The sequence below is a fragment of the Somniosus microcephalus genome, unplaced genomic scaffold, assembly GCF_052327205.1.
Source record: "Somniosus microcephalus isolate GS21.2 unplaced genomic scaffold, FLI_Smic_1.0 unresolved_chr3, whole genome shotgun sequence".
Classification (NCBI taxonomy): Eukaryota; Metazoa; Chordata; class Chondrichthyes; order Squaliformes; family Somniosidae; genus Somniosus; species Somniosus microcephalus.
The window spans coordinates 67,837,211-67,861,736 of NW_028225181.1; the positions used below are offsets into that span (position 1 = coordinate 67,837,211).

General features: G+C 48.2%; 1 protein-coding gene and 1 pseudogene across 2 annotated transcripts in view; both read left to right on the top strand.

Annotated features, from left to right (window-relative positions):
- Nucleotides 1-6,813, top strand: part of LOC147091856 (uncharacterized) — a 57,463-nt pseudogene extending 50,650 nt beyond the window's left edge. The window contains exon 5 of the transcript XR_015075128.1: nucleotides 5,977-6,813. The product of XR_015075128.1 is annotated as an uncharacterized LOC147091856 (transcript). The remainder of the gene's footprint in view (nucleotides 1-5,976) is intronic.
- Nucleotides 1-24,526, top strand: part of LOC147091836 (uncharacterized) — a 1,030,142-nt gene that overhangs the window by 676,163 nt on the left and 329,453 nt on the right. The window lies entirely within an intron of this gene.

Consider the following 24,526-nt stretch of genomic DNA (forward strand, 5'->3'; position numbering starts at 1 on the left):
CAACCCCCCTCCCCGATTCAGAGCTACGCCTGTGCACTCGGATCCTGCCAGACGGAGTCGGCGCGGGCCATTCCGGGGAAAGGCCTTGGTGTCGGTTCCAGAGTCGCGATCGGTCACGCAAAGTGAGTTTTCTCCGCTCCGATTGGGTGGAGAATCGCGAGGGGTGGATCGGGAGAGAATAAAGCGAAATAGAAAAACATGAGAATCCGCGAGGCCCCGGACCGAGCGGCGTCAGTTGGACGGTTAACGTGATGTCCTCAGGGACACGTGACCCGGGCTCGCGGCCTGATTGACAGGAGCTTCCGACCAATAGGGAGCGAGCGGGGCGGGGCTGGAGGAGTGAGCCGGCGGCGGGTCCTCCAACCAATTGGGGAGCCCGAGGGGCGGGACTAGCGCCGGCTGATTGTCTGATCTGCAGGGCAGCGAGTTTCTCCAGTTCCTTAATAACAACAGAAAATGCTGGAAAAACTCAGCAAGTCAGGCAACATCCGTGGAGAGAAATTTGAGTTGACGTTTCGGGTTTGACCCTTCTCCAGTTCCTTGTTCAGGGCCCGGGGCCAGGGGAGGCTGTGGGCCTTTATTCCCCTCATTGGACACAAGGCTCTTTAGCTCACAACACACTGGCTCAGGTTTTAATAGAGACTTTTTAAGTTCATCAATAAAAGCAGATAAAACCCGTGCTTCTGTGGAACAAACTTTCTAATATTTTATAGAATCATAGAATGGTTACAGCACAGAAGGAGTCCATTCGGCCAGTCGAGCCCGTGCCAGCTCTCTGCAAGACCACTTAAGTGAGTCCCACTCCCCGCTCTTTCCCCGTAACCCTGCAAATTTCTTTCCTTCAAGTACTCGAGGGGCCGAATGGCCAACTCCTGCTCCTATCTTCTATGTATCTTACCCGAGGCACAGGTAGGCCCCACAGTGGCAGCGGCGGCAGACCTGTGAGGAGCAGCGGTGGTGATATAAAGCGAGGTGGTGGAGCAGGTAGGCCCCACAGCAGCGGACCTGTGAGGAGCGGCGGCGGTGATATAAAGAGCGAGGTGGCAGAGTTTATTGGGTGTCTGTAGTTCTTTTGACACTTCCTGTGTCCCTGATAACCATGTGTGCGGGAAGTGTATCCAGCTGCAGCTACTGACAGACCACATTGTGGCGCAGGAGCTGCGAGTGGATACATACTGGAGCATTTGCGATGCTGAGGACATCGTGGATAGCACGTTTAGGGAGTTGGTCACACCACAGGTAAAGGCTGCGCAGGCAGGGAGAGAATGGGTGACCACCAGGCAGAGTAGTAGGCGCAGGCAGGTAGTGCAGGGGTCCCCTGTGGGCATCCCCCTCTCAAAAAGATATACCACTTTGGATATTGTTGCGGAGGATGGCTTATCAGGGGAAGGCAGCAGCAGGCAATTTCCTGGCACCGTGGGTGGTTCTGCTGCACAGGACGGGAGGAAAAAGAGTGGGAGAGCTATAGTAATAATGGATTCTATTGTAAGGGGAATAGATAGGCGTTTCTGCGGCCGCAAACGTGACTCCAGGATGGTATGTTGCCTTCCTGGTGCAAGGATCAAGGATGTCTCAGAGCGGCTGCAGAACATTTTGGAAGGGGAGGGTGAACAGCCAATTGTCGTGGTGTATATAGGTACCAATGATATAGGTAAAAAAACAGGATGATGTCGTAAAAGCTGAATATAGGGGGTTAGGAGGTAAATTAAAAAATAGGACCTCCAAGGTAGTAATCTCAGGATTGCTACCAGTGCCACGTGCTAGTCAGAGTAGAAATAGAAGGATATTTCAGATGACTACGTGGCTAGAGTAATGGTGCAAGGGGGAGGGATTCAAATTCCTGGGACATTGGAACCGGTTCTGGGGGAGGTGGGGCTAGTACAAACCGGATGGTCTGCACCTGGGCAGGACCGGGACCGATGTCCATGGGGAAGTGTTTGCTAGTGCTCTGGGGGAGGGTTTAAACTAAAATGGCAGAGGGTTGGGAACCTGAGCAGGGAGACAGAGGAAAGGGAAACAAGGAAAGAAGCAAAAGACAGGAAGGAGAAAAACAAAGGTGGCGGTCAGAGAAATCATGGGTTTAAATCAAACATAGCCACAGTAAATAATAATTCTAAAAGGCGTAAGAGTGTTAAAAAAACAAGCCTGAAGGCCTTGTGTCTTAATGCGAAGAGCATTCGTAATAAGGTGGATGAATTAGTTGCGCAAATAGAGGTAAACAGATATGATATGATTGGGATTCCGGAAACATGGCTCCAGGGTGACCAAGTCTGGGAACTTAACATCCAGGGGTATTCAATATTCAGGAAAGATAGGCAAAAAGGAAAAGGAGGTGGGGTAGCATTGCTTTTTAAAGAGGAGATTAACACAATTGAAAGGAAGGATATTAGCTCTGATGATGTGGAATCTGTATGGGTAGAGATGAGAAATACCAAGGGGCAGAAAACGTTAGTGGGAGTGTTATACAGACCTCCAAACAGTAATGCGGAAGTTGGGGATGGCATTAAATGGGAAATTAGAGATGCGTGCAATAAGGGCACAGCAGTTATCATGGGTGACTTTAATCTACATATTGATTGGGCTAACCAAATTAGTAACCATACTGTGGAGGAGGAATTCCTGGAGTGTTTACGGGATGGTTTCCTGGACCAATATGTTGAGAAACCAACTAGAGATCAGGCCATCTTAGACTGGGTATTATGTAATGAGAAAGGATTAATTTGCAATCTTGTTGTGCGAGGCCCCTTCGGTCAGAGCGATCATAATATGATAGTAATTTTCATTAAGATGGAGAGTGAAGTAGTTGACTCAGAGACTAGGGTCCTGAATTTAAATAAAGGAAACTACGATGGTATGAGGCGCGAGTTGGGTTGGATTGATTGGGGAATGTTACTCAAAGGCTTGATGGTGGATAGGCAATGGCAAACATTCAAAGATCGCATGGATGAACTACAGAATTTGTTCATCCCTGTTTGGCATAAAAATAAAACAAAAAATGTGACTCAACCGTGGCTAACAAGGGAAATTAGGGATAGCATAAGATCCAAGGAGAGGACATATAAATTGGCCAGAAAAAGTAGTAAACCTGAGGATTGGGAGCAGTTTAGGATTCAGCAAAGGTGGACAAAGGGATTAATTAAGAGGGAGGAAATAGAGTATGAGAGTAAGCTTTCAGGGAACATAAAAACTAACTGTAGATATGTGAAGAGAAAAAGATTGGTGAAGTCAAGCATAGGTACCTTGCAGTCAGAATCAGGGGAATTTAGAATGGGGAACAAAGAAATGGCAGGCCAATTAAATACATTCTTTGGTTCTGTCTTCACAAAGGAGGACACAAATAACCTCCCAGAGATGTCGGGGAACATCGGGTCTAATGAGAGGGAGGAACTGAAAGAAATCAGTATTTGTAGGGAAATGGTGTTAGGGAAATTGATGGGATTGAAGGCCGATAAATCCCCAGGGTACTTAAGGAAGTGGCCCTAGAAATAGTAGATGCATTGCTGGTCATCTTCCAAAATTCAATAGACTCTGGAACAGTTCCCATGGGTTGGAGGGTTGCTAATATTACCCCACTATTCAAAAAAGGTGGTAGAGAGAAAACGGGGAATTATATCGGTAGTGGGGAAAATGCTGGAGTCCATTATAAAAGATGTAATAGCAGAGCACTTGGAAAACAGTGACAGGATCGGACAAAGTCAACATGGATTTACAAAAGGTAAATCATGCTTGACTAATCTACTGGAATTTTTTGAGGATGTAACTGGTAGAATAGATAAGGGAGAACCAGTGGATGTGGTGTATTTGGACTTTCAGAAGGCTTTCGATAAGGTACCGTATAAGAGATTAGCGTGTAAAGTTAAGGCACATGGGATTGGGGGCAAGGTACTGACTTGGATAGAGAACTGGTTGGCAGACAGGAAGCAAAGAGTTGGAATAAACGGGTTTTTTTCCGAGTGGCAGACAGTGACTAGTGGGGTACCGCAGGGATCGGTCCTAGGACCCCAGCTATTCACAATATATATAAATGATCTAGACGAGGGAACTAGATGTAACATCTCCAAGTTTGCAGACGACACAAAGCAGGGTGGGCGTGTGTGAGGAGGATGCCGAAAAACTCCAGTATGATTTGGACAGGTTGGGTGATTAGGCAGAAACATGGCAGATGCAGTATAATGTGGATAAATGCGAGGTTATCCACTTTGATGGCAAAAACGGGAAGGCAGATTATTATCTGAATGGCAATAGATTGGGAGAAGGGGAAGTGCAACGAGACCTGGGTGTCCTTGTGCACCAATCGCTGAAGGTAAGCATGCAGGTGCAGCAGGCGGTTAAGAAGGCAAATGGTATGTTGGCCTTCGTAGCGAGAGGGTTTGAGCACAGGAACAAGGATGTCTTGCTGCAGTTGTACAGGGCCTTGGTGAGACCACATCGTGAGTATTGTGCGCAGTTTTGGTCGCCTTATTTGAGGAAGGATGTTCTTGCCGGGGAAGTAGTTCAACGAAGAGTCACCAGGCTGATACCTGGGATGGCAGGAATGACGTATGAGGAGAGATTGGGACGATTGGGCTTGCACTCACTGGAGTTTAGAAGAATGAGAGGGGATCTCATTGTAACTTATAAAATTCTGACAGGACTGGACAGACTAGATGCAGGAAGGATGTTCCCGATGGTCAGGGAGTCCAGAATCAGTGGTCACAGTCTAAGGATACGGGGTAAGCCATTTAGGACAGAAATTAGGAGGAAGTTCTTCACCCAGAGAGTGGTGAACCTGTGGAATTCTCTCCCACAGAAGGCAGCAGAGGCCAATACATTAAATATATTCAAGAAGGAGTTGGATATATTTCTTAAGGCTAAAGGGATCAAGGGGTGTGGGGAGAAAGTAGGGACCGGTTACTGAATTTTGATGATCAGCCATGATCGCATTGAATGGCGGAGCAGGCTAGAGGGGCCAAATGGCCTACTCCTGCTCCTATCTTCTATGTTTCTATGTTTGTATGTTTCTATGTTACAGTTTGAGCTGGAGTGGAGATGGAGGAGAAGCTGTTGGGTTTAACCCCCAGTACGTCTGAGCCCAGGAGGACCCAACAATTTCCAATGTGAGACTGTCAAGGGAGGTGGATTCTAGTGGAGATTAGGTTGTTAAACAGACACTGTCCGTACAATGTAAAAGAGTATTGTTTTAGGAACAAGTATTTCTGTACAGGCTTTTAATCCAGTTTACATCTGCAGATTTGTTTTAATTCATTCTTGGGATGTGGGTGTCGCTCGCCAGAGCAGCAAATATTGCCAATCCCCAGTTTCCTGTTGAGAAGGGGGTGGTGAGTCGCCTTCTTGAACTACTGCAGTCCGTGTGGTGAAGGTATTCCCACAATGTTGTTCGGTAAGGAGTTCCAGGATTTTGACCCAGCAACGGTGAATATATCTGAGTCAGGATGATGTGTGACTTGGAGGGGAACTTGGATGTGATGGTGCTCCCACACAACAGCTGCCCTTGTCCTTCTAGGTGGTGGAGGTTGCGGGTTTTGGAGGTTCTATCAAAGTTCTGGTCGAGTTGCAGATGTATAAAGTTCCTTTCCTTCGCCCCCTCCCCCCTCCCACTCCCACCTCTCTCTCTCTCACCTCCCATAAAGGCCAGAGTCTTGTGTAGGCCCAGACCAGGTGGTGGATTCCCTTCCCTGAAGGACATTAGTGAACCAGTTGGGTTTTTATGACAATCCGGCAGCTTTCATGGTCACTTTTTTCTAGTGCCGGCCCACCAAATGACCAGATTCACTGAGCTCAATTTCACAACCTACCTTTGTGGGTTGTCTCTCACACACCCTGTTTTAAATTAATTTTACAGGACACTGGACGGGGAGGATTTACAGATGGTAAGCTCAAACCAAACCTCACTTCAAGATCTGACAGATTCACTTGACTCATCGGATCTGAATATCACCGGCCTCTGAACATGGAAGCAAAGAGCACCGTTCACAGCGGGGAGAAACCGTACACGTGTTCTGTGTGTGGACGAGGCTTCAGCCAACCCTCTGGCCTATCGAGACACAAGCGCATTCACACCGGGGAGAGGCCGTTCACCTGCTCTGAGTGTGGGAAGGGATTCACTAATTCATCCAACCTGCTCACACACCAGCGTGTTCACACCGGGGAGAGGCCGTTCACCTGCTCAGAGTGTGGTAAGGGATTCACTGATTCAGCCACCCTGCTGAATCACCAGCGAGTTCACACTGAGGAGAGACCTTTTAACTGTTCGGACTGTGGGAAGTGTTATAAAGGTTCCGGGGAACTGATACGCCATCAACGTGTTCACACTGGGGAGAGACCATTCACCTGCTCTCACTGCGGGACTGAGTTCAGGCGATCATCTGAGCTCATTGTACACCAGCGCACTCACACTGGGGAGATGCCATTCAGGTGCTCTCACTGCGGGACTGGGTTCAGGCAGTCATCTGCGCTGACTGTCCACCAGCGCACTCACACTGGGGAGAAGCCGTTCACCTGCTCCATGTGTGGGAAGGGATTCACTCAGTCATCCCACCTGCTGAGACACCAGCGAGTTCACACTGGGGAGAGGCCGTTCACCTGCTCCGTGTGTGGGAAGGGATTCACTAATTCATCCAACCTGCTGAGACACCAGCAAGTTCACAAGTGACTGCAGGGGTTGGATTCTGTTGTTGTTGCTGCTGTTAATCACATCCAGGACTGAACCATGTTAATTCTGACAGTTTGGGATTGTTTCTGCTGATGTTATTAACTCCGGGAACTGGGCTGGAGTGTAATATTCTGGATAGATGTCAAATAAATCAACTTTGTTTTAAACACATTGTTGTAGATTTTTGTCTTTCCCACCTGAGTGTTTAGCATCACCTGGCTGGAGCTCAGAAAGGACAATCTGGGGGAGGATCGTACGGTGGGAACAGAACTCCAGCCTGGACACAGTCCTTCAAGGCCACACTGAGAGGGGCAAACGGCACTTTGGTCTTTCTTGTCTCTCTTCACTGACAGCAAAGTTGCCGTGCGGGTTAATCTCGAGGCGTGTGAGAAACTTGTCCCAGCCGCTCTCTGCCATGGTTCAGAGCTCCGAGGCACGGAACAGAAGGCTCCTTTAGAAATGTACCCCAGTGCTTTTTTTTTAATGGCCTTATTAACCTGTGTTGCTACTTTTAGTGATTTGTGTATCTGTATCCCTGGAACCCTCTGCTCCTCCAGCCCATTTAGACTCTTAGGGGGAAATTCGTTGGCGCCCCCTTTGGGTCGCTAACGTCACCACGGCTAATTTTAGCACCCTGAAAAAGTTAGCGCCCCTGCGCATTAAATTCAGCGGTAGCGCCCCAAGCAGGAGGCAGGGTGCTACTGGAAGCACTCCCCTCCGTCTTGAGGCGCTACCAGTGAATTTCACGGCTCTTCGTGTAAAAGTGCCATGCCCATCGGCACAAAGCACCGTGTCATAGCAGACCTCCCTTCCTGATTAAAGGGGAGGGGCCTAGCACTGCGCACGCCGGGGCCCTGCTGGACCATCGGGGAGTTGGGTGTCGGATCAAGAGGAGCACCGGGCTGTGCGATTACGGCCGACACCCCGAAGAAGAAGGGGGAAGGGGGCAGGTGCTGGCAGTCGGCCAAAATAAAAAGTTGCCGCCCGACACCTGCCCTTTAAGTGGCGTCGCCGCGGCTGCAGGAACGACCCCTGACTCTGTAAGTCATATCGTCCGGCGATAGGTCAGGGGTCGCAACCCAAGTTTGCAGCTGGGGTGCTGCGCGTGGCAATGACGTCATTGCCGGCGGTGCAGTGCCATGGGGAGCTACTGACTAGCTCCGCCGCTAACCTCCCGCTGAATTTCGCGGGAGGCACAAAGCAACCCAATTTCACCCCCTTGTCCAAGTAGTGAGTGGCCTCCTTATTCTTCCCACCAAAACACACCCCCTCACACTGATCTACAGTGAAATTCATTAACACACCACCTCACACTGATCTATAGTGAAATTCATTAACACACCACCTCACACTGAGCTACAGTGAAATTCATTTGCCAATTACACGTCCATTCTGAAATTTATTAATATCTTCTTGCATTTTGTCTTCCTCAGGATTAACTCTACCTCCCAATTTGGTGTCATCGACAAATTTTGAAATTGTGCTGATTCCCGAGTCCAAATCGTTTCTGTAAATGGTGAACAACAGTGATCCCAGCTCCGATCCCTGTGGAACACCACTTCCCAACTTTTGCCAGTCTGAGTAGCTGCTCCCAACCCCTACTCTCTGTTTTCTGATTTGTGACCAGCTTGCTATCCATAAACTGTATGTAAGATCGACACGATGACCCAGGTCAGGCCGTGTGGAGTGAAGGGCCCGGCAGCAGAATGGATGGAAAGATGGCTACAAAACAGAAATCAGAGGGTTGGAGTTAAGGGAAGTTTGTTGCGATCTTTCCATCCATTCTGCTGCCTGGCCCTTGACTCCACACGGCCTGACCGCGGTCCTCTTGTAGACCGTACATACTGCAGACACAGTGCACCAGTGGTGGAGGGGGTGGATATTGAGTCCTGTGGCAGGGGCGCTGATGAAGTGGATTTCTCTGTCCATGAGTTTTGAGGCATCGCTAGTGGCGTTTTTCACCTCTTTCCACCTTTAAAAAAAATCTTGCTGCCAGTTTATTAAAGCCATTAACAGCCGCTCGGGTGGGACACACCAATAAATGAGGCCTTGTTTCCCTCAGAATGACAGGCCTGAACCCGAGTTAGAAAACATTTAGTAATTAAACCAGACTGGGCGGAGCCTGAGGTGCGAGCTAGTAACGGAAAATTGGTGGCCAGCATACTTCACACCAGGGCTGAGGACCCGGGGACTCGGGTTTCTGTGTCATTTATTGATTAATTTAGTTTATTGCCCAATGTCAATCAGACTGGCGGGTCATCTTGCTGTCTGACGGAGGCGAGGGTCCCCAATGGAGGGCTCTCTATGCGGGAGTCCTTCCCAGCACCATTGGGGATCTGGGGTGGAGACTGTTGCAGGGAGCTGTCGTGTGCAACAGATTATAAGCTCCTTTCCGGACTCCAAGGCCAGATGTGTTTTTTGCGGCCTAGAGGAGTCCACGGGCCGTGTATATATTCAGTGTGAGAGGTTGCAGCCCCTGTGTAGTTACCTGAAGGGGCTGCTCCTCAACTCTTGGTTACACTTTAGCCCCACGCTCCTAATCTTTGGCCGCATGGTGCGGAGGGGGGTGGGTAAGTGGGAGGAAAATCTCCTGGACCTGCTCTTGGGCCTGGCGAAAACAGCAATTTGTAGGCCCAGGATGGGGTCACTCTGGCTGCCTGCCTCTCTCCCATGGTCTTGTCCGTGCCCGGGTGGCCCTGGAGAGGGAGCAGGCGGTGTCCACCGGTTCACTTGATACCTTCCTCGACCGCTGGACACGGAAGGTATCAAGAGGCGATAATCGATCCTCACAATCACATTGTGATTGAATTATTAATTGTGTGTGTGTCACAAATACATTTCTTCTATTTTGATACAAAAGCTCTACTAGACATGTTAAACTACTAGTTATTTAATCAGGGCTGCAGCTGCTGAAAGGTTGACTGTACTGGGGTTTGTGGCCAGAGCTGGCAGACGTGTTGTTCTGAAGTCTGATGTCTCACACCTGAAGAGTCTGTTTATGTCGTGTTGTAATGACCTTTTTCTGTTGCCTGGTGTCAGAAATAGAAATCAAAGGAAGATGATGCCTCACTCTGTTAATCAACTCTTTGACACATTTCCATTTCTTAATTTACAAAGATCACAACTCCATTAGTGAACAATGGATTGCCAGTCTGCCACTTTTTAGTGAGGCTTGAAAGGATTCGCTGTGAAGCTACACCTGCCCATCTGTCTGTGTGTCACTGTGTTTGGATTGTGTTAGACAACAGTCCTAATATCTCACCTACATCCATTACAATTTTTGAAATGTTAGATTGTACTTGGAAGAAGTTGAGTTTCAATCTAACAATTCTGAAATTGGGAGCTGTTAATGATTTCTGTTTTTCACATAACTGTATAGTGATGTGATCAGTCAAAGCAAATTAAAAGATGGTGCTATTTACTGAACACAACTGAATAATTCTACAAGGATGCTATCGCAGTATTCCTCAGTATTAACTACACCCCCCAATTTAGTGTCATCAGCAAATTTTGAAATTGTACTTCTGATTCCCAAGTGCAAATCATTCATGTAAATGGTGAACAACAGTGGTCCCAGCACCAATCCCCGTGGAACACCACTTCCCACCTTCCGCCCGTCTGAGTAAATACCTTTAACTCATCCCGTCACTATAACTGGACTTGTCTCCATTCCCGTGCCGAGGGGATTGCTGTACCAGACGGGAGGGGCAACATTTGGGGACTCTCGATTCTCCACCAATTCCCATTCCCCTTCTTTCTGGTGTATAATGGAGGTGCCACTGTGTAATGTGCAAGTAAGTAAGAATTGTCAGTGAGGATTAATCAGCACTTTCTAATTGGAGATGATAATCAATGGAATCTTTCAGACAATGAATTGTAGATTTTATAGCAAAGATTAATATACGATTGAAGTAAAAGTTCATAATTTTATTGTAAAATATTTCAGGAACGCTCATCAGAAATTAAGGGGAAAGATCAGACAGCAGTACTTAAAGGGACACTGCAGCCCCGACAACTCAATCACCTATATATCCAGAATATTAAAACCCAGCCCAGTTATAGGGGTTATTAACATCAGCAGAAACAAACCCCAACTGTCAGAATGAACATGGTTCAGTCCTGGATGTGATTAACAGCAGCAATAACAGCAGAATCGAACCTCTGCAGTCACTTGTGAACTTGCTGGTGTCTCAGCAGGTTGGATGACTGATTGAATCCCTTCTCACACACAGGGCAGGTGAACGGTCTCTCCCCAGTGTGAACTCGCTGGTGTGTCAGCAGGTTGGATGACTGAGTGAATCTCTTCCGACACACGGAGCAGGTGAACGCCCTCTCCCCGGTGTGAACTCGCTGGTGTGTCAGCAGGTTGGATGACTGATTGAATCTCTTCTCACACACAGGGCAGGTGAATGGCCTCTCTGCAGTGTGAATGTGCTGGTGTATCAGCAGGGTGGATGTATTAGTGAATCCCTTCTCACACACAGGGCAGGTGAACGGTCTCTGCCCAGTGTGAATGCACTGGTGCTCAATGAGGTGAGATGACTGCCTGAACCCCTTCCCACAGTGAGAGCAACTGAATGGTCTCTCCTCAGTGTGAAGTCGCTGGTGTGTCAGAAGGTGGGATGACTGACTAAATCCCTTCCCACACTCGGAGTAGGTGAACGGCCTCTCCCCGGTATGACTGCATCGATGAGTTTCCAGCCGGGACGGGGAGCTAAATCCATTCCCACATTCCCACAGTTTCTCCGTGGTGTGGGTGTCCTTGTGTCTCTCCAGGTTGGACAATCGGTGCGATGTTTTTTCAGACTGTGTAACTGGTTAAAGCTCTTTCCACAGTCAGTGCACTGGAACACTCTCACTCAGGTGTGTGTGTCTCGGTGCTTTTCCAGTCACACCGATCTTTGAAATCTTTTCCCACAGACAGAACAGGCAAACATTTCTCCTTCCACATTCAAAGGCCGATGATATTCCCTGTAAAAGCAGTTTACAAAAGACATCACTAAGTTCAGGATTAAAATTCGGAACAGATAATTCTAGTTTCTATGGAACATTCTCTCCTCTCTTATTACATAGAATTACACAGATTGTACAGCACAGAAACAGGCCAATCGGCCCAACTGGTGCATGTGGTGTTTATGCTCCACACGAGCCTCCTCCCATCTCTCTTCATCTCACCCTATCAGCATCTCCTTCTATTCCTTTCTCCCATGTGTTTATCCAGCTTCCCCTTAAATACATCCATGCTCTTCGCCTCACCTACTCCCTGTGGCAGCAAGTTCCACATTCTCAGCACTCTCTGGGTGAAGGAGTTTAATCTAAATAGGACTTTCCTGGGCAGCCAATCAGCACTGCTGCCTCCTTTGTGCATTTACTGGCGAGGCGAAACAGTTGATATTTTCTGATCAAAAAGAGCTGAGCTCGGCAGCATTAGTCCTGTTTTTGCCTCCTTTGGAGACCAGGTGTACGAGCAGAGCGAGCACAGCCTTCACAGCAACCGCAATAAAATTGTTACAGTTGTGAAGGAACTTTGTGTCAGTGCACTGGACCACAAACAAAATATGTGTGTCGATTGTTGTCTATTTACCCTAATGTAAAGTGCCTTGAGATGTTTTAAAAGCTCTATATAAAGGTGTCGTCGACAGTGCCATCAAGCGGCACTTACTCAGCAATAACCTGCTAACTGATGCCCAGTTTGGGTTCTGCCAGGGCCACTCAGCTCCTGACCACATTACAGCCTTGGTCCAAACATGGACAAAAGAGCTGAACTCAGGAGGTGAGGTGAGGTGAGAGTGACTGCCTTTGACATCAAGACAGCATTTGATCGAGTGTGGCATCAAGGAGCCCTAGCAAAACTGAAGTCAATGGGAATCAAGGGGAAAACTCTCCATTGGTTGGAATCATACCTAGCACAAAGGAAGTTGGCTGTGGTTGTTGGAGGTCATTCATCTCAATCACATGACATCACTGCAGGAGTTCCTCAGGGCAGTGTCCTCGGCCCAACCATCTTCAGCTGTTTCATCAATGACCTTCCCTCCATCATAAGGTCAGACGTGGGGATGTTCACTGATGATTGCACACTGTTCAGCACCATTCGAGACTCGTCAGATACTGACGCAGTCCGTGTCCATATGCAGCAAGACCTGGAAAACATTCAGACTTGGGCTGACAAGTGGCAAGTAACATTCGCACCACACAAGTGCCAGGCAATGACCATCTCCAACAAGCAAGACTCTAACCATCTCCCCATGACATTCAATGGCATTACCATCGCTGAATCCCCCACTATCAACATCCTGGGGGTTACCATTGATCAGAAACTGAACTGGACCAGCCATATAAATACTGTGGCTACAAGAGCAGGCCAGAGGCTGGGAATTCTGCAGCGAGTGTCTCACCTCCTGACTCCCCAAAGCCTTTCCACCATCTACAAGGCACAAGTCAGGAGTGTGACGGAATACTCTCCACTTACCTGGATGAGTGCAGCTCCAACAACACTCAAGAAGCTCGACACCATTCAGGATAAAGCAGCCCACTTGATTGGCACTCCATCCACCTTCAACATTCATTCCCTCCACCACCGGCGCACTGTGGCTGCAGTGTGTACCATCTACAAGATGCACTGCAGCAACTCGCCAAAGCTTCTTCACAGCACCTTCCAAACCCGCGACCTCTACCACTTAGAAGGAAAAGGGCAGCAGAAGCATGGGAACATCACCACCTACAAGTTCCCCTCCAAGCCACACACCATCCTGACTTGGACCTGTATCGCCGTTCCTTCACTGTCGCTGGGCCAAAATCCTGGAACTCCCTTCCTAACAGCATTGTGGGTGTACCTACACCATATGGACTGCAGTGGTTCAAGAAGGCGGCTCACCACCATCTTCTCAAGGGCAATTAGGGATGGGCGCTAAATGCAGGCCTTGCCAGCCAGCGACGCCCACATCCCATCAATGAATTTTAAAAAAAGTTGTTGTTGGTGTATAGAGAACTCTGTTGAAATTTAGTGAAATGATCAACAACCAAGATCATTTTGTTAGGTTCTGTTAGCTTTCATAGAATCATTGAAAAGTACAGCACGAAGGAGGCCATTCGGCCCATCGTGCCTGTGCTGGCTCTTAGAAAGAGCACTCGTGCTTAGTCCCACATCCCTGCTTGTTGTCCGTAACCCTGTAAGATCCTTATCCTCAAGTACCCGCCCAACTCCCTTTTAAAATCATTGATGGAATCAGCTCATGACCTTTCCAGGTTGAGCGTTCCAGCTCCCGACAACTCTGAGTTTTATTCAATTGTTACCACAGTTGCCTTCTGTGAATGTTTAATAATAAATGCATTTTGCTGTGAAAGCAATTAAAACATTCCTAGTATATAAATAGACAGATGCATCAAAATATTAAAATTGTGGGAGGGAGGTCAGTGCTCGCCAGGGCCCAATAAACAATGGAATTCTTCTTTCCCAACCCAATGCTCAGAAGATGAAGTCCCAGAGCTGCCTCTGGCTCGGTTCCACCTGCCCTATTCTGACAAGCTGAGGTGTTGGTCAGTGCACTGTGATTGCCCTGTGGGCAGAAAATGGCAAATCTAGAAATATGACCAAAATAACACATTTAACCCCAAAGCTGTAAATCCCCGTCCCACACACTCTCCCTCCTCCCTGTGCTGAAATCCAAACCCATCGCACCATCTCCAACATTTCTTTCCTCCACTCCCAGTTTTCCTCCTCCCTCTACTCTGGTTGGGTTCAGTTCTCCACCCGCTGTGTGCAGAGAATAAAATCAATGTGACAATGATTGTCTCTCCTGGTCACTGGGACCCTGAAACCTTCAGTTCTCCACCTGCTGTGTGCAGAGTGAGAATAAAATCAATGAGTCAATGATTGTCTCTCCTGGTCACTGGGACCCTGAAACCTTCAGTTCTCCACCTACTGTGTGCAGAGTGAGAATAAAATCAATGAGTCAATGATTGTCTCTCCTGGTCACTGGGACCCTGAAACCTTCAGATCCCCACCTGCTGTGTGCAGAGTGAGAATAAAATCAATGAGTCAATGATTGTCTCTCCTGGTCACTGGGACCCTGAAGCCCCGCCCACTCTTTGTTCCTGTAGAAAGATGGCTGCGCATGCACCTTGTTGCAGCAGGAACTGGTCTGTCTTACCTCCACCAAGATGGCAGCGCCTAAGCCGGGCCTATCACCGAGAAAAAGCCTCACCTCTGCCGTCAGGTGGAACACATTCGGCCGCTGGATCTCATTCGGGCCTGAGACCGTTTTCCAACTTTATAAACCCTGCAGTGCGGCCTACCCGCAGGTTATTAATCTCCGGACCCCGCTCCCACCGACCTGCAACTCCGCCCGGCGACCACGCAGAGCTTTCTCTGTAAAGTCGGTGAGGGACACGTGACCCAGGCCAGCGGCCTGATTGACGGGAGCGTCCGACCAATAGGGAGCGAGTGGGGCGGTGCTAGGGGAGCGAGCTGGTGGCAGGTCTGCCAACCAATCAGGGAGCCTGAAGGCCGGGACTAGCGCCGGCTGATTGTCTGATCCACAGGATAGCGAGTTTCTCCAGTCCCTTGTTCAGGGCCCGGGGCCAGGGGAGGCTGTGGGCCTTTAGTCCCCTCATTGGACACAAGGCTCTTTGGCTCACAACACACTGGCTCAGATTTTAAAAAACAGGTTTACAGGAAATGAGTGGAATCGACCCACCACAGTCACAATGTGGACACTCTGGTGTGTCAGCGGGTGGGATACACCAGGGAATCCCTTTCCACACACTGAGGTTGACTCTAATGATCGGGAGTCCCACGGTTTCAAATACCAGTCAAGCTCACAGGAACACAAATTGTCTCTCCAGGCTTTATTAAGAGCGCTGCATAACACAGATCAGGTGATAATTCCCTCAATCTGGAGAATAGAAGTGCAGTGGATTCGTGCGCGATCTTCTCGAGTCTGTTCCAACTGACAACGGCTTAACTGGCCTGTTCTTATACACAAGCTTGGTTACCGCTCAGGAAATGGGATTGTTTGGACCCGTCTGTTGACCGCCTCCTGAACTCCTGCTAATTCAGGGAATTTAGTCCATCTGTGACCAGACTATAACCACAAGCCCGTCTGGTTATCACACCTATACGGTCCATGAGGTTATCAGATTCACACCCAGACATTGTGTCTTTACTTGTCTTGCACTACATCCCATAACATGGGTACAGGGGCTCAGTAATGTTTCATTCATCAGAAAAAGACAAAGTACAACAACATACTGGTCAGCTTAACAGAATCTCATCATATTTAAGGGGCCATAAATATAATAGTCACTAATAAATCCAGTAATGAATTCAGGAGACTTAAGCCGTTGTCAGTTGGAACAGACTCGATCATTAGAGTCAACCTAAGTGTGTGGAAAGGGATTCCATGGTGTATCACACCCGCTGACACACCAGAGTGTCCACATTGTGTCTCAATTTCTCTGGTCCCCTCACTCACTCCAACCTACCTCCCTCTGAGCTTGCAGGATCCCGTTCGCTCTGATCCAACCCTAACATTATCATTAAATGTGCTGACAAGGGTGGTGCTGTTGTTGTTTGGCGAACCAACCTCTACTGTGCGGAGGCTGATCACCAACTCTCTGACACCTCCTCCTACCTCCCCCTCGACCATGACCCCACTACCACATCAAGTCATTGTTTCCAGGACTGTCACTGACCTCGTCTCCTCTGGAGATCTTCCCTCCATGGCTGTCAACCTCATAGACCCCCAACCCCACACAGCCCGCTTCTACCTCCTTCCCAAGATCCACAAACAGGGCTGCCCTAGTAGACCCATCGATTCAGCCTGTTTTTGCCCCACGGAACTTTTCTCTTCCTATCTCAACACTATGTTTTCTCCCCTTGTCCAGTCTCTTCCTACCTACATTCATGGGAACTAGATGTAATATCTCCAAGTTTGCAGATGACACAAAGCTGGGTGGGCGAGTGTGCTGTGAGGAGGATGCTGAGAAACTCCAGTGAGGTCCCGCATAAGAGATTAGCGTGCAAAATTAAGGCACATGGGATTGGGGCAAGGTATTGACTTGGATAGAGAACTGGTTGGCGGATAGAAAGCAAAGATTTGGAATAAACGGGTCATTTTCTGAGTGGCAGGCAGTGACTAGAGGGGTACCGCAAGGATCGGTCCAAGGACCACAGCTGTACACAATATATATTAATGATCTGGATGAGGGAATTGGATGTAATATCTCCAAATTTGCAGATGACACAAAGCTGGGTGGGAGGGTATGCTGTGAGGAGGATGTCGTGAAACTCCAGTATGATTTGGACAGGTTGGGTGATTGGGCAGAAACATGGCAAATGCACTATGATGTGGATAAATGTGAGGTTATCCACTTTGGTGGAAAAAACAGGAAGGCAGACTATTATTTCAAAGGCAATAGATTGGGAGAAGGGGAAGTGCAAAGAGACCTGGGTGTCCTTGTGCACCAGTCGCTGAAGGTAAGCTTGCAGGTGCAGCAGGCGGTTAAGAAGGCAAATGGTATGTTGGCCTTTGTAGCGAGAGGGTTCGAGTATAGGAACAAGGATGCCTTGCTGCAGTTGTACAGGGCCTTGGTGAGACCGCACCTTGAGTATTGTGTGCAGTTTTGGTCAACTTATCTGAGGAAGGACATTCTTGCAATGCAGGGAGTGCAGCGAAGATTCACCAGGCTGATACCTGGGATGGCAGGAATGACGTATGAGGAGAGATTGTGTCGATTGGGCTTATACACACTGGAGTTTAGAAGATTGAGAGGGGATCTCATCGAAAGCTATAAAATTCTGTCAGGCCTGGACAGTCTAGATGCAGGAAGGATGTTTCCGATGGCTGGGGAGTCCAGAACCAGGGGTCATAGTCTAAGGATAAGGGGTGAGGAAATCCAGATGATATAAGGGGTTAATTTCGGGTGCTTGCTGGGTAAAAGTTTTCAGACTTGACACAGGTAAAGAGTCGATGTGTAACTAGAGCTATTGCACGAACCTGGATTACAGCCAAGAACAGATGTCTGCCCACTTAATAAGAATGTAGAAGTGAAACAATGGGTTCCGTTTGAAGTACCCAGTGACCTAACAACTTGCGACCGTAAGCAAACCTAGTCTCCAGATACATGATTAAGATTAAAGTGGACCTCCGGTTACACGATTCATGTCCTGTTATAGATTAACGGTTGACTTGTGTGTCCAGGATCCTTCTGTCAATATGTCATAAGACCTAATGATTAATCTAAAATGTATCCCGATAGAGGAACAAAGGAATGTCAATTAAACTTGTTTGTTACACTGTATAAATATGGAACGCTAATGCTGTATCATTGGAATAGTAGCCTCACCCCTTGAGTGGAGGTAATGATTCCCCTTGCAAGTGAAATAAAAGGCCTGTCCGTCTGACGAATCCAAGAGTGTATTGAGTCATTACCCAGAGCTAAGAAAAAGGCACTTCAACAGGGGTAAGCCATTTAGGACTGAAATGAGGAGGAATTTCTTCACCCAGAGAGTGGTGAACCTGTGGAATTCTCTGCCACGGAGGGCGGTGCAGGACACTTCATTAAATATATTCAAGAAGGAGTTGGATATATTTCTTAAGGCTAAAGGGATCAAGGGATATGGGGAGAAGGCAGGGACAGGGTACTGAATTTGGATGATCAGTCATGATCTCACTGAATGGCGGAGCAGGCTCGAGGGGCCGAATGGCCTACTCCTGCTCCTATCTTCTATGTTTCTATGAGTTGGACAGGTTGGGCGATTGGGCAGAAGCATGGCAGATGCAGTATAATGTGGATAAATGCGAGGTTATCCACTTAGGTGGCAAAAACAGGAAGGCAGATTATTATCTGAACGGCAATAGATTGGGAGAAGGGGAAGTGCAACAATTCAAATTCAGTACCCTGTCCCTGCCTTCTCCCCATATCTGTTGATCCCTTTAACCTTAAGAAATATATCTAACTCCTTCTTGAATATATTTAATGAATTGGCCTCCACTGCCTTCTGTGGTAGAGAATTCCACAGGTTCACCACGCTCTGGGTGAAGAAATTCCTCCTCATCTCTGTCCTTAATAGCTTATGCCTTATCCTTAGACTGTGATCCCTGGTTCTGGACTCCCCCGACATCGGGAACATCCTCCCTGCATCTAGTCTGTCTAGTCCTGTTAGAATTTTATAAGTTTCAATGAGATCCCCTCTCATTCTTCTAAACTCCAGCGAATATAAGCCCAGTCGACCCAATCTCTCCTCATACGTCATTTCTGCCATCCCAGGTATCAGTCTGGTGAATCTTTGCTGCACTCCCTCCATGGCAAGAACATCCTTCCTCAGATAAGGTGACCAAAACTGCACACAATACTCAAGGTGCGGTCTCACCAAGGCCATGTACAACTGCAGCAAGACATCCTTGTTCTCGAAACCTCTCGCTACGAAGGCCAACGTACCATTTGCCTTCTAAACTGCCTGCTGCACCTGCATGCTTACCTTCAGCAACTGGTGCACAAGGGCACCCAGGTCTCGTTGCACTTCCCCATCTCCCAATGTATTGCCGTTCAGATAATAATCTGCCTTCCTGTTTTTGCCGCCAAAGTGGATAACCTCACATTTATGCACATTATACTGCATTTGCCATGCATCTGCCCAATCACCCAACCTGTCCACATCATACTGGAATTTCTCCGCATCCTCCTCACAGCACACACACCCACCCAGCTTTGTGTCATCTGCAAACTTGGAGATATTACATCTAGTCCCCTTGTCTAGATCATTAATATATATTGTGAATAGCTCGATTCCTGCGGTACCCCACTAGTCACTGCCTGCCACTCGGAAAAAGACCCATTTATTCCAACTCTTTGCTTCCTGTCTGCCAACCAGTTCTCTATCCAAGTCAGTACCTTGCCACCAATCCCATGTGATTTAACTTTACACGCTAATCTCTTATGCGGAACCTTATCGAAAGCCTTCTGAAAGTCCAAATACACCACATCCACTGGTTCTCCCTTATCTATTTAACCAGTTACATCCTCAAAAAATTCCAGTTGATTAGACAAGCACGATTTACCTTTTGTAAATCCATGTTGACTTTGTCCGATCCTGTCACTGTTTTCCAAGTGCTCTGCTATTACATCTTTTATAATGGACTCTAGCATTTTCCCCACTGCTGATGTCAGGCTATAATTCCCCGTTTTCTCTCTAACACCTTTTTTGAATAGTAGGTGAAAGGTCATTGGGGATAGGCCGGGAATGTGGAGTAATCAGATCAGCCATGATCTTATTGAATGGCGGAGCAGGCTCGAGGAGTCAAGAGGCCGACTCCTGCTCCTAATTCGTATGTAACCTGTGCAGCAGCTGGGGCCTGAAAATCAGCTTCACTGCCCCTGGGCTGGGAAAGGGGGACATGAGACAACATTCTCCCTCTTACCCCTTTCTAAACTCCTTTTACAGGGTTTTAGAAGTGGAGCATTTACAGACAGGAAGCTCAGACCAAACATCACGTCAAGATCAGACATAGTTGCTCGATTCATCAGGATCTGATTCAATTGCTCCTCCAATCTGCTGATACACCAGAGAGTTCACACTGATGAGAGACCTTTTAAATGTTCTGGGTGTGGGAAGAGCTTCAAAATCTACAAGTACCTGAAGCGACAGCAGTGTCTACACACTGGGGAGAGAACATTCACCAGCCCCGTGTGTGGGAAGGGATTCACTCAGTCATCCGCTCTGATGGCATACCAGCAAGATCATACTAGAGAGAGACCTTTAACCCGCTCTGTGTGTGGGATGGGATTAATTGCACCCTCCGTGCTGCTGAGACATCAGCTTTTCCACACCAATGAGAGACCATTGACCTGCTCCGTGTTTTTGAAGCGATTTTCTCATTCTGCCACCCTCCTGAGACACCAGCGTGTTCACATTAAATGTTCTGACTGTGGGAAGAGCTTTAAAAGGTCCCAGGATCTGAAGAGACACCAGCTGGAGAGAGCAGGAGAGATTCTGTTCACCTGCTCAGTGTGTGGGACGGGATTCACTCAGCCCTCGAATCTGCTGGCACACCAGCGAGTTCACACTGGGGAGAGGCCGGTGAAACATTCCAACTGTGGGGAAAGCTTTAAAAGGTCCCAGGAGCTGAAGGGACACCAGCTGGAGAGAGCAGAAAAGAGGCCATTCACCTGCTCTTTGCATGGGAAGGGATTCACTCAGTCATCCCACCTACTGACACACCAGCAAGTTTACACTGGGGAGAGACTGTTCACCTGCACTGTGTGTGGGAAGCGATTCACTCAGTCATCAAGCCTGGTGAGACACCAGCGATATCACACTGGGGAGAGACCATTTAAATGTTCTGATTGTGGGAAGAGCTTTAAAAGCTCTGGGATCTGAAGGGACACCAGCGAGTTCACACTGATGAGAGACCGTTTACATGTTCTGTCTGTGGGAAGAGCTTTAAAAGCTCCAGGAATCTGAACAGACACCAGCGAGTTCACACCGGGGAGAGCCCATTCACCTGCTCCATGTGTGGGAAGGGATTCACTCGGTCATCCCACCTGCTGACACACCAGTGAGCTCACACTGATGAGAGACCATGTAAATGTTCTGACTGTGGTAAGAGCTTTAAATGGCCGAAGGACCTGAAGAGACACCAGCGAGTTCACACTGTTCTGTTGCGCAGGGCCCTGTAGACAGCTGGGGTGACATGAATGTGGAATGGATGAATGTTTTATAAATTCTTGTACTGCTGTTTAATCTTTAAGACTGTTGTGCTGATGATTCCCTTCGATTGACTGTTCATGGTGTTACATAGAATGTACAGCACAGAAACAGGCCATTCGGCCCAACTGGTCCATGCCAGTGTTTATGCTCCACACCCACTCTACTTCAATTAACCCGATCAACATCTCCTCCCACTCCTTTCTCCCTCATGTGGCTTCCCCATAAATCCATCTATGCTGTTCACCTCAACTATTCCCTGTGGTAGCAAGTTCCACATTCTACCACTCTCTGGGTAAGAAAGTTTCTCCTGAATTCCCTCCTGGATTTATCAGTGACTATTATATTTATAGCTCTTTCAAAGAGCCAGCACAGGCACGATGGGCTGAATGGCCTCCTTCTGTGCTGTATGATTCTAGGAGCCACTCCTGGAGTGGAGTGGTGCCCGCAGGGAGCGCTTGGCAAGAAATTGGGAGGAGGTGGTGCACACGCAGACAGCTCCCGATTTCGAGACGCTGTCCTTTTAAAATTGGTCCTCCACAGGCAAGGAGGGTCCCAGTCCCTTTAATGAAAATCACATTGAAAAGGAGAGTCCCTGTCCCTTTAAGAGCCCTTCGCCCACCACTCCCACCTTTTTCTTAAAGTCTTTGAAATTAATAATAAATGTTCATGCAGAAAAAATGTGTGTTGTCTGTATTTTAGTGAGTATCTGTGTCTGTGTGTCTGTCTGACTGTATGTGTGTGTGTGTCTGTGTAGAATAGCATCATAGAATGATACAGTACGGTATCTCCTCTTAATCTTCTCTGCTCCAAGAAGAACAACCCCAGCTTCTCCCATCTCTCCATGTAACTCAAGTCCCTCATCCCTGGTCCCATTCTCGAAAATTTCTTCTGCACCCTCTCTAAGGCCTTGACATCCTTCCTAAAGTGTGGTGCCCAACGGAAGCCTAGCCAGTGTTTTATAAAGGCTTAGCATAACTTGCTTGCTTTTGTACTCTATTCCTCTATTAATAAAGTCAAGGATCCTGTTTGCTTTTTAACAGCCTTCTCAACTTGTCCTGCCACCTTCTAAGATTTGTGTACATACCCCCCGAGGCCTCTCTGTTCCTGCACCCTCTTTAAAACTGGACCATTTAGTTTATATTGCCTCTCCTCATTCTTCCTACCAAAATGAATCACTTCACACTTCTCTACATTAAATTTAATCTGCCATGTTTCTGCCCATTTCACCAGTCTGGCTACATTCTCCTGAAGTCTGTTACTATCCTCATATAATTGCACAACTCTGTTTCTCGCTTCACGGATGCTGCCTGGCCTGCTGCGTATTTCCAGCATTTTCTGTTGTTATTTCTGTTACTATCCTCATTGTTTGCTACATTTAAGAGTTTTGTGTCCTCTGCAAACTTTGAAATTATGCCCAGTATTAAGTCCAGGTCATTAATATATATCAAAAAAAGCAGTGGTCCGAATCAATGTTCACGTTAAGTTGCGCAGCCACGCAACGGTCTGGAGGTCCCGCGCAGCCGGCTCACCGCCCTATAAATGGAAAAATCGCGCATGCGCGGAAATTTGAATGGGCCGTGCAGCCCGTTAAAGGGGCCACGCACCTCAAAAAAAATAAAGGGAACATTGGTCCTAATACCGATCCCTGGGGAACATCACTGTTTACCTCCCTCCAGTCTGAAAAGAAACCGTTCACCACTACTCTCTGCTTTCTGTCCCTTGGCAGAAAATTGGGAGTGAGCGAGTGCGAACAGCACCTGATTTCTCACCAAGCACGCAAGGAAGCAGGGGATATGCCCTACTTTAAATGTCAGTCTCTTATATATACATTATATATAGAAAGGGAGACGCTGTCCCTTTAAAATCAGTCATCCACGGGGATGCAGTCCCTTTAATGAAAATCACATAGAAAAAGAGTGCCTGTCCCTTTAAGAGAACCCCCCACCCCATATTTCTCTTGAAGTGCTTGAAATTAATAATTACAAACGCTGGAAATTAATATTTTAAAAATTAATTCAGTGAGAAAAAGTATTTTTACTCACAAGTGTTTGCTCCAGAGGGTTTTTGTTTCTGCTTCATCAATTTAAAAACGAACTGCTTTTTTAAAAGCTTATGCAAAACAAAATTAGTTTGAGCTGTAAAATGTGAAAGGAACATTAAAAATAAACTTTCCCAGGCTCACAGATCCTGACCAGGCCCCTTTACAAAATGGCTGCGGGCCAATCCGTCCAATGAGCCGGTTCCAGGTCCTGCCTCCTCCTTCACCGTGATTGGTTGGAGGACCAAAGCCCCTCAGTCGGTCCTCCAGCCTCAGCCTCCCCTCACTCATTGGTGGAGAGCTCAGTGTCAGTCAGTGCATGCTGGCAACGTCGTGACGTTGCAGGGCGGGCGGTTGGAGCAGGCGGGAAATTAAATTAATTTAAATTAAATCTCCCGTCAGCCTCCTCTGCCCCAATCAGCCGGCGCAAGTCCCGCCCCTCAGGCTCCCCGATTGGTTGGAGGACCCGCCGCCGGCTCGCTCCTCCAGCCCCGCCCCGCCCCGCTCGCCTCCTATTGGCCGGAAGCTCCCGTCAATCAGGCCCTGGGCCCGGGTCACGTGTCCCTGGAGCGCGCTCTGCTCGGGGCCCGGATCAGCAGACTCTCAGGTTTGGATTCCCCTTTATTCTCTACCCTCCTCTGATCTCAATCGGATCTGGGGGAAAACTCACTTTCCCTCACTGATTGCGGCTTTTCACCAACACCGACTTTACAAAGAAAGCCCCGCACCGCAGCCTGGAGCTCAGGGGCCCAGCGCGTAGGCGCGGGGGAGGATGATTGACAGGGGCACAGGGTGTGTGCTGAGCACGCGCGGTGCGGGCCGGGCGCCTGTGGAGCAGGAGGGGGCGGGGCCATGGGGCACATGCGCAGTGTCAACCACAACGCAGCACGGCAGCCAGACTGCTTTCTGGAGCGTGGGGGCTTGTGGGTATTGCAGCCACCATTACTGTTGATTCTTTCAACCAACCTGTGCAGCAACTGGGACCTGAAAATCAGCTTCTCCGTCTCCGCCACGTCTGTTCTGACGATGCCACCTTCCATACCAGTGCTTATGACATGTCTTCCTTTTTCCTCAACCGAGGATTCCCCTCCACTGTGGTTGACTCGGCCATTGACAGTGTCCGTTC